We start from the raw sequence: 14,364 nt of genomic DNA, 5'->3' as shown, positions 1-14,364 counted from the left end.
TTTCTTAATGCATTGTACTTTGGTACCACCCATGTTAAAAATATATGAAGTATGGGTTTCCTTTGTAGTAATGGTTACTTAAATTACAACTTTGTGTGGAGTATACTTGTGCTTTGTGGTCTCTCATCTTCCTCCTAAGCTTACTAATCACACATTTGAGACTTGCCTAGTTACCTACTTGCCTAGTTGCCTATTAAGAAAAAATCATTGTAGAAATGGTTTGTACCAGAGTTTTTGGCTATCACATAGAAGCTTTTCTCTAATGTTTCTTTTTAAAATTTTAAATAAGTGCAATGATAAAATCTAAGATTGTCATTTTAACTCATTTATATTACCAACCTCTTGCATTTTGACTCACACCTCTAGCATGAAAAAATTGCTTTTGCCAAGTGATTTGGAGTTCTAGAAATAAAAATTGTTTATTTAAACTGTATGCAATTTTTTCATCAAATATTTTTCCTTTAATGGGTGGCCTCTGAGATGAAAACAGAGTACAACCAATTAGAAAACATATCTCAGTGTTCCTATTGGTCATAAGACATGTTTTGAACGTTGCTTTGTGTTGGACTTTTTAGTTTTGAGAGTATTATTTGTTTGTTCAGACTATATGTTGTCTTTTCTAAATAGTACTCATTGAAAGTCTCCAAGATGCTTACATCTTAACTAGATCAGAGACTGAGTGTAACATCAATTGAGTGCTTCATTGTGCTTCATTACAGAGTAGAATTTATTCAAGGAAAAATGTCCAAGCACAGATGGGATACTCTTTGGTTAAGTAGTAACAGCTACTTTTTATTTTCCATGTATTATTCTGAGGACTTGTTATTCTAGGTATGTATGTGAGATTATGTATATAATCTCGTAGAGTTGATCTTTATTAACCTATAAAAAGATGAAAGTGGACATGGAGGTGTTGAGTAACTTGTCCAGAATGCTCCTCTTACCAGTGGCGGAGCCAGGATTCAAATACAGGAATCTGACTTCAGAACTCTTGGTCTCAGCTGCCTGATAACTGTGCTCTTACAAGTAATAAATATAAACTTAAATGCTCCCTATTGGTCTTATGTTTCTTCCCAACATTTGTTTGTTAATTTGTCTGCTTGTTTTCTTCCCCATCACTCTCTGACAGTAGACTGAAAGATTCTGGTATTTCTCATATTTTTTATCTTGATCTAGCTTTATTCCATTTGTACTATATATTCTCTTCTCTGGATGACTGGTTTTGGTGTGGTGTTTTTTGTTTTTTTTTTTTTGGCTGCACTGGCTCTTCTTTGCTGCACATGGGCTTTCTCTAGTTGTGGCGAGAAGGGGCTACTCTTTGTTGAACCATGGGGCTTCTCATTGCAGTGGCTTCTCTTGTTGCAGAGCATAGGCTCCAGGTGAGCAGGCTTCAGTAGTGGCAGCGCATGGGCCCAGTAGTTGTGGCATGTGGGCTCTAGGGCACTCGGGCTTTAGTAGTTGTGGCACATTGTCCCTGATGCTCTGCGGCATATAGAATCCATATAGGTCCAATTCCTGGACCAGGGATTGAACCTGTGTCTCCTGCATTGGCAAGTAAATTCTTATCCACTGCACCACCAGGGAGGTCCTAGATGAATGATTTTCATACATTAAAATCTAGTAAGTTCAGTCCAAGCACAGGTTGCTTCCTTGTCTTCCACTCTACAACAGCTGGTTTTATTTTCACAATCATATTTACTGGTCCATCACTGCTGACCTAAAGTAAAGTTAAGGAGATAGGAGTGTTAAAATATTTTCCTCATGGAGGTAGGAAGCATTTTCAGTAACCTGTAGAGAAGGTGAAATAGAGTGAGAATGGGGAATGCTAAATAAATTGAAACCAATAGTCTCATGGTAGCAGACTTCCTGTGCTGAGGATGTTGGAGTCAAGAATTATACAAAAGGATGCCACTGACAAAAGATGACACCATCATTCTTAATAGAAATTATATCATGCATCCTCCATACTCAAGACCTTTGATGGCTTCCTGTGTAGGCCTTGAGGGGACAAGCCAAACTCCCTAGCATGTAATTCAAGGCTGTTTCCAGTCCATGTCCAGCCTAAGTTTTCATCCTTATCTCCTGTCTTCCAGCATCACAAATAAAATGAAATTTTACACTCCCACCCATTTAGACATGCTTTTCCACCTTTCTTTTTTCTATGCCTAGTTATTCCCCAGCATCCTTAAGGGCCCAGTTCAAATGTCATTGTCTGGATGAAGTTTTGTGTAAGCTAATGTCTGCCTCCTTCCTGTGCTGCTATAACCATGAGGTTGAATAAGCAGGACTTGAGGTTGAAGACTGTCTACAAAATACAGTTCATTCTTCTTCACTAGTGACCATTCACATTCACTCAGGTAGCTTTTTAAAATCTGTATCCTTTTTGCACAAAAACTAAGTCAGGTCCCAAGACTGCTGATAGGCCAAAAAAGCAATCAATCACTCTAGTAGCTAGTCTCAGTTCAATAACAAATACCACATGGTTCACCATAATAATGCAAACTCCGAACTTCACCCGTAGCATCTCCTTTCCTCCAGCTGAAGTCTGCTGAGTAGAAAAGAGATAGTGCTCAACTCCTTCCCCCTCCTCCACTAAGTCATTAATTTTAACCTTTGAATCATCCAGGGCTGGGTCAGGAGGAAGGAGAAGAAGCAAGAGGCAGTTATTGTTGTGAGTGGGAATTATTGATCTCATGATCTGGCAAGTGATTGAAGCTGGATTTCTCTTGTATCCATAACAAAGCTCTTTGGATATGTCACCACTTTTCACCAAAACTGGGGATTTCACACCTGTAGCTCCCCAATGTATATCTTTCAGGTTATGTCTACTTCTCCTACTTCCCAATGGGACTCTGACTTATGACTTCAACCTCTTTTTGCTGAGGGCTCTTTGCCCCTCCAGGAAGCCCCTGGGGGCAGGATCTTAGACCAGATTGCCTCTTGTGTGCATGGGTCCAATCCTAGTCTATGGTGAACATTCACTTTGAATCCATCATTGGGAGAAAAGAAGTTAGTTGCTTCAAAATGCAGCCCTCTTGTTACCCAGCCGCCTGCCAGGCTGCCCCAGTTGTTAGTCTAAGCCCTTACAGAATCCCTTTCAAGGAATGGCCTTGAAATCCTGAGCCCTAGGCTTGAGGCAAATGGATGATACCTTCCTCCCCTGCAAGGTCATGGATGTGACTCACAGTTCACCAACAACCCTCTGGAAAGGAATCATCCCTCTGCTTTCCAGCTGCCAACCTACTGCAGCTTCAGGCTCACTCATTCTCAATTTAGGGAAGTGGCTAAGTCATTTTACCACCTCTTTTGGTAGGTCATTATATTTGGTCCATCATTTCACTTTGGAATGAGGAGTAGCACCTGTTTTATTGGCACCTTATTTCAACATTCTGTTACAGCATACATATACATCTATGAGAGCGTTTACAATGTTTCTTTGTAGTTATGTTTGTCTCCCTAGTTAGCATGTTAGCTTCTTAAGCTTAGGAACTGTTTCTGCTATTTTTGAATCTCCAGTGTTTGGCACATGATACATTGGGCTAGTTGAACAAATGAAAAGCTGAAAAAATACCAAGATCTAATTTGTGAAGAAAGAAAATAAATTTTATATTCAAAGATGACATGAGGGCAAAAATATTGTGAATGGGACTGGATATAGCAAAACTGTTAAGAAAATGAGCTTAACAGGGTTCAAATCTTGGTTTCACCATTTACTAGCCATATGGTCTTGGGCAAGTTATTTAACCTCTTGGTTTCTCAGTATCCTCACCTTTAACAGGGATGATAGTAGAATCCATCTCCTGTTGTGATAATTAAATAAGAAGATACATGTAAACCCTAGAACAGTGCCTGGCATATAGAAAGGTTTTAATAAGTACGTGTCTTCTTCATTGAAAATTTTGAGTACAAATAAGCTCCACAGGGAAGTGAATATAGAGAAAAATAAGTAGAAGGCAAAGGATTGAGCTGACAACCCCAATTAGGAGGGCAGAAGGAAGAACAGGATAGAAAAATACAGAATTCACAAACTATGTCATCATGTATGTCATTAAGATGATATCAGAATTAAATGAAGTAAATGGATTAGTTTGGACACAAGTATTTCCCATAGGTGTAACTTTTGGCAGTCAAACTAGGACCAGTTTCCATTGGAATTAAGTTGAAATGACATTCACATAATTAAAAAATTAATAGTAGTTTTCATTATTAACAGCAAATTATTTTTAAGTGCTGTTCATAAAATGAAGTAAAAGTAGTGAGGATGTTGATGTTGAAGATAGAGTTTAAGAGTGGCAGGTCAAATAGGAAAGATAAAAATGAGTCACTAGAATTCATAGTACATATTTTTCCTTATCTTCTTTAGATTTGTTTCCCATTTCTTTGGTAATAATACTTAATCCATTTTATCTGAGCCTGTCCTTGTTTATCTCAAGTAGGGGAGAATAATAGAAGACCAAATAGAGTAATTAACTTAAGGAGTTAGGTGATCTGGAGAACTACAATTATAGGTCACCAGTTTAAATCTGTCCTGGGTTGGTAGAAAGCCATTACCATCTGTTGGCTCTTTAGTAATTAATATGAAGTAGGTGTCTAACAGTATCAGCTTTTAATGTAGAACCCAAACTTATGTTTGTTGCGCTTTTTTATTTGGATTGGTAAGCTAAAGAGGACTGTAAGAGGTTACAGAATTAATATGTTCTTCCTAGGCAGCCATCTGTGTTTTTCCTCCATTCTCTTTGCAAGTTCATGGCCTTGTCTGACTTAGCGTCCAGTGTTTTTCCAGAGAGCTTGCCCATGTGGAAGAAAAGGGGCAACACATTCTTAGAGTGTTTCTAATTACCATCATGATTTTATTATTTCCCATGAATCCCTAAGCAGCCCTCTGTTCACAACCAAAGAGGTGGGGCTCTAAATGCCTGTAAATCTAGTCCTGGAAGTCAGAAAGCTCCCCAGAGCACCACCCTCATTAGCAGTCTCCACAGTGAGCCAGCCATGGACTCAAAAAGGCAAGGAGTCTAAACTCACTTGATATTGAATCACCTGTCTTAATTACTGGTTGTAATAATATTTTTGAGAAGGCAACCCACTCCAGTATTCTTGCCTGGAAAATCCCATGGATGGAGGATCCTGGCAGGCTACAGTCCATGGAGTCACAAAGACTCGGAGACGACTGAGTGACTTCACTTTCACTTTCAATAATATTTCCTTCTTTTCTAGACAATTGCATCCTTTCTTTTTAATACTTTTATAAATGATTTCTAGACTAATCAAGAATTTCTTGTCAGTTGTTTCTATCCTGAAGATACAGGATATATTGTGTCAGTCTGCAGTTGCTGGAATTGGCTACTGCTGCCACAGCTGCCATTCCCTGGCAGCACCTCTCACTATAAGGTGGCTGTAGGTGTTTTGCCACATTTAATGGTGGAAGGCGCATTCTTCCTGCCTGAAATGGAAGAATGATTAATCTAAGGGCAACTTCTGGTGCTCTGACTCTTTGAGAATGGTATTGGTTTTGTCATCAAAGTTTAAGGGAAATGGTTGATTTTTTTCAGCCCCTTCCATTTCAAACATATAGAATCAAGAATCAGTGTTTCGCCTTGGGTAGGATTCTGATACGTATCTCCACTGAGTAGCATGGATACTGGATAATAAATAATATTAACAACCATAATTATGATAAGTAGTAAAAGAAGCTGTAGTAATGGTGGCATTTCATGAATCATCTGTACTTGCCAGCACTGTGAGGAAGGCCTTTTGATCTAAATTTTGTATCTACAGTAGGTAAACACTGCATGTCTATAAAGAGCTTGAGAACTTAGTGCCCAGGTTTTCTTAGTCATTCTTGAAACATCCAGAAGAATCCATCAAAGTTATCTCTTCCCAACTCCTCAAACACACATACTGCAATCTGAAAATGTCCTTAATTTCAAGTTCAAAGAAAAGTGCTAAATGTAAAATTTTAAAGGGTCAGCCTGGAGCTGTTGCAGCTACCTGCTTTCTATAACTCACTGTTAAAGAAAAGACCTGCAAAGGTCAGGAAAGTACTCAGAAGAACCCAGGAACAAATGATTTGGAAAGAGGTATGAGGAGATATTTTGGGTTTTGTTTTTTCTATCCTTTAATAGTACCCAGTGAAGCAAAATTTCCAAATGGATCAGTATGCCATGGAGGTAAATATTGGTCAAGCAGCTGCTTCATTTTGTTTATTTACCCCCATCTTTGGTGGCAGCCAAAATTTGTATTTTGAAAGCATGAGGCATCCACAACTCCTTGATATCTGTGTGGGAGATAGAGTGCATTCTTTGCTCAGTCACTGTTAATAAATGTTTATATCTGCTCAGCTAGCCTGGTTACCCTCAGCTTGCAAAGGTATAAATCACTGGCTTCTGTCAACTCTGGAAATGACCCACAGATTAAATGCAGATCACTAGGAGATAGGTGCTGTTCCGTGTATTTTTTATTTTTAAGAAATCTTCCCACTCTGATTGCTGTGCCTGCACCTGCTAATCTTTTTCTATTTATTATCCTAGTTCATTGTATGGATAGCAAAGAATGCCAGATTATTCCTTCTGCACATTTATGTCAACTTGTGTTGAGAAGTAAATCAACATTAAATGTCAGATTCTGTTGTGAAGCTTTGTCCTTTAGAATAGGCTGTGATCAAATGTATTTAAAATAATTTTTCTTAAAAAGTAATTTATTAAATTTTGCAGATGTATGTCAAGGATTGGGAGTAACTAAGTATACAGAATTTAGAAGGGCCATATCTTAATCTTTTATTTCTACCTCCAGTTAGACTGCTTCCTCTCTCATCCATTTACTGTTGAGAAATATCCAATAATAATGTCAATTTTCCTAGTTTAACAAACACCAAAGGCCCCTAATGAGGAGCCATTAGGTGAATTAGGTAAATCAACAACCCATTAAGGAGAAGCATTAAGTCAGAAAAGAGAGTCTATTAATTTTCTTATAGCTCTTGTACATTATGCATTTGCCAAATTCATTATCCCAGTGGACACTAGGCAGATCTCCAGTCCTGAATAAGAATTGGAGCTTTCATTCTGGGGTTCTGCTGTCACTTGTCTAATACTATTATCACAAATTGTTGAATCATTAATGGAGAATAAAGGTTGTAACATCCAAATTATGGAAAAAATGTTAACTAATTTGTCTGAAAATGTAAAGTCTTAACACAAGTTGAGGCTAGTGAAAAAAGTCAAAGACAAATGGTTAAAGGGATGATTACATTCAAAGCAAAATTTATTTCTAAATGAGTGCTTTGAGAATCTAGTCCCCTGACAGAGCAATATCTGCCTGCTATAATGCCTAACTTGTCTTCCACAAGTTGGGCACCCCAGAAAAAGGTTTCAAAAATCCTTTTAATGATTTTCTTTTTTTAGACTGTAAGGGCAAACAGGAGGAAATCAGATATGCTTTCCAGAAATATGCTTTGCAAATCGCTGTACTGGAAACTATCTGGTCTGTGACTTGAGGGATTTGAGTACTGCCTTTCTAATGAGGATAAACCTGAGCTCAGTAAGACTTGTGGCTAGACCATGTTCTCATGTCTTTTTCTATTAAGAATCGGAATGTTAACTGCGATTTTCTGGCTAGATTCCAGCCTGGTTAATTGCATGCTGTCTCTCTAAATTCGCTTTGCTTGGGATGTTCTTCATTTTGGATTGCATTGCTCTTATTGTCATGTTTCCCCCAAGAGGTGGGTACATGATATTGTAAAATGAGCCAGAATATAATTTGTTAAACTAATAAGCGTTCTTTGGGGATGAAGGGTTAAATGTAAGTAGTGTGTTTTTCACAATTTCCCCCCAATGAGGCCTATTTGTACAGTAATTAATGTGGAATAGCATTAGTGAAACATGGAATTGAGCCAAATCACCATGACAAGAGTGGCAATAACACAGAAACAAATAAGTTCTATAAATTCTACTAAAAATAACCATTCAAACAAATCCCCAGAGCCTCCCTTTTCTTGTTTGTTTATGATATGAAGCTGACACATTTAATCACTAATTATTGCAAGGTGATACAATATTCAATGTGAAATTTATTTTATTCTATATGAACATACAAAACCTAGTAACATTTCCCATCATCTTTGTACTTAGCACAGCACAGAGCTCAATTATTTGCATAGTGGTACTCATTAAGGTAAGGTTTGTTAAATGAATGAAGATAGGGGATGAAAGAAGGAAGGGAATTAGCATTTACTGATTTCCTAAGATTTAGCAATCTTTAGAATAAGCATGTTACTTGCACTATCTCATTTAATCCTCACAATTGCCCCCATTTCACAGATGAAAATAAAGAGGCTCCTAGAGCTAAGTGACTTCTCCAAGATCAAACAGTTTTGATTTTCAAAGCCAGCTACATTGTATAATAAAGTCCCAGCCCTTTTATTCCTCAGTATCTTGTAGCCTCCCACATTGTGTCTGGTGTTCTGGGCCGTAATTTGAGGAGGCAAGACTGAAAACCTCAGACACTGTGAAAGTCGTATTGATCTCTACAGACAAGGTTAACAACTGCTCTGTGGAATTTTTCATTGTTATTCCTTCATTACTCCAATTCAGATCTGTCACTATGGCTGTTTTAGAATTGTCATAACTATTGCCAAATAATTACACACTTGTCACAAAATATACCATAAATTGAATCTTTATGAATCATAGTACAAAGTGATTCAAATGCTTAGTGAATCCAGAAAATAATGAGAAAAAAAAAAGACTCTTTGAACTCCTAAAATTTGCTCACTGTGGTTGAATCTATTGTGTTAACTAGAGAAAATGCACTTCAGCCCTCCTGCACCTGGACTGTGTTTATAGCCAAGTTATCAGTTTTTTAACTGGTATTAAATTACCTAGAAATTGAATGTGTACAAAATGAAAGAAATTCATTTTGCCCTATGAAAGAAATCACTCTCTTCCTATTTTGTTTTTTTCTTTATAAGCATGAAAGTCTATACCTTTAAAGACCATTGAACCAGGATGTAGGAAATATATATTTCTATATGATAATAGCTATAGCATGGTGACAGGCTTAGAAAACACAATGATATCTAATGCTGTAGATCAGTCCATTTCTGGTCACTCAGTCACACATCTCACTTTAATCCAGAAACTTTTATACCAGTATATTTTGTTTCCAACCAGACAGTGGCTAATTTATGTCTCTGCCAGCAATGCCATTTTAATTAATTTTATTCATCTTATTTCTCTTTCCTCTGCTCCTCATATCTCATCTGTTTGCATTGCCTAGATTTTAATTAAAAAACCTCTCCTCTCTAAGGAGCAATCTGAAGTGGCAAAAATAATCACTTAAAATATTACAGTCATTAAAAAATTGGCTGTGGTGGAAGCCATGCATTTTCAATTTTCCTACAGATGATGTTTTAGCTTCCTTTTAAAGTGCACTTTGTATCTGAATTGTCTGCCACCAGCCAGCTTGGCTATCAAAAATGGTCTTCCAGCTGGGTGGGCTGAGTGACAACTCCTTAATGGAGGAAATGGATGGCTCTCTGCTCATGTGGAGGGGAAGGCACACCAGGCAGATTTCATTCCATCTGCCACCAGCTCTCTGCAAGCTGGCATTGCCCAAATGCCCAGTATACTCACTCCAACTAAAAGGATATCGTCAAAAATAATTTGTAAGGCCACAGATACCTGAAAGAATCATCAGGGCCATTAGACCCCAGGGAGATAATATTAAGAGGTGCCTCCGTGTTCTTTGATGAAAACCTAATTAAACTATGGTGGAGGGGATTGCAAGTGCTTTTTTTACAAGTACAGAGGTGAAGTCATTAACATTTTCAGCAGAGTATAGAGAGCAACCTTAGGAAAATGCTGTCCTGAATTGTGGCCAAAGACTTGTTATATTGAGGAATTTGCACTGATGTTTCCTGTTGATGTTTTTCTGAATGGCAAATCCATGTCACTTAGTTACAGTGTGTTCTGCTTTTCAAGTAAAGGAAATCCATGTAACAGCAAAGTAGAGAAATATTTTTGATTGATAGATGGAAACAAATAAGGATGATATATTAAGGATTTTTTAAAATTGGAGCTTTCCTAGTACTTAGAAGTATAAAGTATGTGTCATTGGTCAATGCTAAAATAATGAAATGAGGTAAAAATAATATTTAATGTCATGTAATTAGGAGGGCTAAGGATAGAAAGGAATATACAGAACCACCTGCATAATTTATATCTTTATTTTACTCAAAATAAATTCTTAATTATTTGATATTCACCATAAGTTATTCAAAAATTGAGACTCAGAAAGTCACATGCTATTTGTAATCGTTTGTTCAAGAAAACCTGCTATATTTTTACCATACTCAATATAAAATTGTCCTAAATTCCAAAGTATTCTTGTTTTTATTGTATTAAGAGCTCATATATCTCACAGAGTTAGAAATTTAACTGCTTTATGAAGTTGTTTAGATTTTAACTGTCATTGCATGTAAATGACATGAATTTGAATAGATGCAAAGCAAAAACAACTGGGTATTAAAATCACTGAGTAATTTCCTAAAATTCTTTTCATTCTTTAAATTCAAATTTTGTTTGGATTTTTAACATAAACACATGAAAGTTCATCTGTAAGAAAAATGGCAGCAGATTCCTTGCATCACTAAGTTTTCCTAAGGGAAATGTTTGGTAATCTGCCAACATTTGGAGAGCTTTAAAGTTCTAATTCATGATTCAGTATATTCTGAAAATTAATGAATGATTGTAATATTTTACCATATTGTATTGTGCAGTGTATTCTTTTACATTTTATTACAGGTTTTAAGTTGTTCTGAAGAATTTTAATGACTTACAATGAGAAACAGTTCAAAATAGATTTAAGTGTTCTGTTTCTCTATAACCTACTGCTATGGGTATATACTGCTAAGGGAATATAATAGCTTATTTTTGGAAAATAGCGTATTCAGAAATAAAACAGCAATTATTTTGTAGCACTTAGAGATTTCCAAAAAACCACTTCCACATATAATATAATTTGTGCTTCTTACAGTGTCTCTAGGATATAGACATTAGTGGCCCCAGTCTACAGCCTAAGAAACTGAGGCCTAGATGGGTTAAATGAGTTGTGCAGAACCATGTAGCCATTCAGTAGAGAAAATGCACCAGAACATGCCTTCTTTTTTAAATTTTATTTATTTTTTAATTGAAGGATAACTGCTTTACAGAATTTTGTCCTTTAAACATCAACACAGAACATGCCTTCTGATTCTGATTGCCAAACTCCTTGAGGATAGACAGTAACTGAGTTTTCATTCCATGTTAAGAATGCTTTTAGTTTCTAGTATTGGGGTTTTTTTAAATAACTTTAGTCTCCTCAGCTCAATTAATTGAATTAGGTTCAAGGGGGAAGTTCAAGCACCTCTACCCATACAAGGTATAAAGGTATATGGACAGCTAATTTTTTCTTCCAGTTTTATTGAAGTATTGATATATAACATTATAGAAGTTTAAGGTGTACAGCACAATTATTTGACTAAATACCTCGTGAAATGATCATCATAGTGAGTTTAGTGAATACCCATAATCTCACAGAGATACAAAATTAAGAAATATAAAAAATATATTTTTGATAGCTAATTTATAACAGTTGCATTATCACAAATGGTCTACTAAGCCACCAAATGTGTTTGGTAACAGCCAAATAACTAACAAAAAGATCCTTTAAAATATACCTCAGTTTTTTTTTAATAACTTATTTTAAGTTTGTGAAATGAGTTTAACAATATGGTATTCAGTTTCATAATGTTTATTTACATAAATTTTCCATCTCAACTAAATTAGGAGAAGGCAATGGTATCCCACTCCAGTACTCTTGCCTGGAAAATCCCATGGATGGAGGAGCCTGGTAGGCTGCAGTCAGTCCATGGAGTCGCTAAGAGTCGGACACGACTGAGTGACTTCACTTTCACTTTTCACTTTCATGCATTGGAGAAGGAAATGGCAACCCACTCCAGTGTTCTTGCCTGGAGAATCCCAGGGACGGGGGAGCCTAGTGGGGTGCCATCTATGGGGTCGCACAGAGTCGGACACGACTCAAGTGACTTAGTAGCAGCAGCAGCAGCAACTAAGTTAAAATATGCATCAAATGTGTTAATAAATAAATCTTGGAAGAGTAGCAAAGCATAATTATGTGTAACACAGAGTCTTCAAATATTAACAAACAATTCTGAGATAAACAGAATCAAAATGGAAATAATTAAATTGACGTTTAGTCAGAAGTGACCAAGATTTTATATTAAGCAAATCACTCTTTTCATTACACAAATATATTCTTCTAAATTGTAACATGAGATTATTCAATTTTCTTGTGTATAGATGTTTCATGGTTGCCTCTTACTTGGACAATGACCTAATATCATTTGCACCAGAGTAAAAGTCATATTAATTCCAAATTAATATAGACCACAAAGAGTCAGACCCAAATAAGTGACTGAGCTGAAGTGAAATTGCTCAGGATTCCAGAATGAGAAGATAATTGTAAAAACCGCTCTTTAGAGCTTGGTGGCTTTATTATTAGGAAGGTAATCTTTGTTATTCTAGTTGGCATTCCATTATCATTATAGAGTACATAGTAGTTGAGGATCTTTGGGTTTGTCATTATTGACAGTTTCATTTTACTGTTAAGTAAACTAAATCCTAGTTTTGATCAATCTGTGTGGATTAAGGATTGCATATAATGAGCTCAGTGTAGCATCCATGAATAATCTGTACTCATTGTGGTGTGAAGAAGATCTTCAAGCAGATGAAGTCTGCCACACAGTATAGCATTATCTAACTTGGGGGCTTCCCTGGTGGCTCAGATGGTAAAAAATATACCTGCAATATGGGAGACCTGGGTTTGATCCCAAGATTCGGAAGATCCCCTGGAAAAGAGAATGGCTACCCACTCCAGTATTCTTGCCTGGAGAATTCCATGGACAGAGGAACCTGTGAGCTATAGTCCAGCGGATTGCAAAGAATCAGATATGACTGATCAACTAACACTTTCACTTTCAAGCTGATGAGAGGCACAGTGTGTATGCTTTATGTCTTAGTGCTGTGAAATGACTCCCCCAAGATCATATGCTCCAACTCTCCTGAACATCTGGAAACTTCTGGAAGCTTTTTTACTCTTTCATTGTAGTAGTCTGATTTCCCTCCCCATTGATTTTATCTGCCACAATCAGTTTAATTGTCATAAAATAATTCTTTGCACATATTACTGCTCTGTTTTAGAACATCACCACTGATGGAATATAGCAGTGATCTCAGAATACCATTTAAGATCCTCTACAGTCAGGCTCCAATCTAATTCTCAAAATTATGCCTACTTATCACCTATCATTCATTCATATTTGTCATCCAACTTGGATTTTTATCCATCCTTTAAAGCCAATTGAAGACCTGCTCTTCCATGAAGACTGCTCATTTAGACCAGCCCTGGACACAGTGACTGCTACCTTCTTTCACTCGTTAGCACTTTCCATATGCTGCCTTTGATACATCTCAACTTGGCTGCAATCTTTTTAGAGCAAAGATTAGATTATTATTATAATCAATTATAAACCTCTTCCCTCCACTGACTTCCTTGATGCTTCCTACCTTGTGAGTTTTCCATAAAAATTAATTACCTGAAAGATATAACCATATCATAATTTATTTATTTATTAAATTATTCAACAAATATTTTTTAATTACTGCCATATGCCAAGCATTATGCTAAGACCTGGAATACAGGAATATGATCCTTGCCCTACAGAACCTGCAGTCACAGGATCTAACTGAAATTCTCTGTCCAATTATTTTTCTTCATTTCTATTTTAAGAGTATATAAAACTTGAAAGAATGTTTGATCTTTTATTTATTAGCATGTTTCTATGTGTGACATTACCATAAAATGATTAATGCAAAAACTTATCATATTTTTAAAAGTTAAGTACTCAGTTTACCCAGCTCTATAGTTGGATCTTGCCTTTGATTCTTCACTTGAAGCTGGAGGAAAAAAAGTATATTAAAAAAAGCATCACAAGAGATTATTTTTCTTTTTTTGTGTGATGATGTGTATTTTTTTTAATTTATTTATTTTTCTGTAAGCCTGGTGTTCTTTTGGAGAATAACAAAGTTTGTTGTTTACAGGCTTCTCATTGGGGACATCACGTACTTCCTAGATCTGTCAGAAACTTTTACTCAAAAGCTGGCTGAGAATATACCATCATATCAGGGATTACTTTGACCTTTTCTGTATTCCATGTTTTGATTAGCAAGCTATTCTGCTCATATCCCATTTAGAGACAAATTGTGAAAGGCTTGAATGGCAAGCCAGAAATATATGGAATATTGAAAA

General features: G+C 36.4%; 1 protein-coding gene across 1 annotated transcript in view; it reads left to right on the top strand.

Moving 5' to 3' along the window:
- Positions 1–14,364, top strand: part of RELN (reelin) — a 538,096-nt gene that overhangs the window by 306,411 nt on the left and 217,321 nt on the right. The gene's annotated exons all lie outside the window — the stretch shown is intronic.

The sequence above is a fragment of the Ovis canadensis genome, chromosome 4, assembly GCF_042477335.2.
Source record: "Ovis canadensis isolate MfBH-ARS-UI-01 breed Bighorn chromosome 4, ARS-UI_OviCan_v2, whole genome shotgun sequence".
In the NCBI taxonomy this organism is placed as follows: Eukaryota; Metazoa; Chordata; class Mammalia; order Artiodactyla; family Bovidae; genus Ovis; species Ovis canadensis.
Note: the sequence above shows the minus strand (reverse complement) of the source record. Positions and strands in the feature narration are given on the sequence as shown.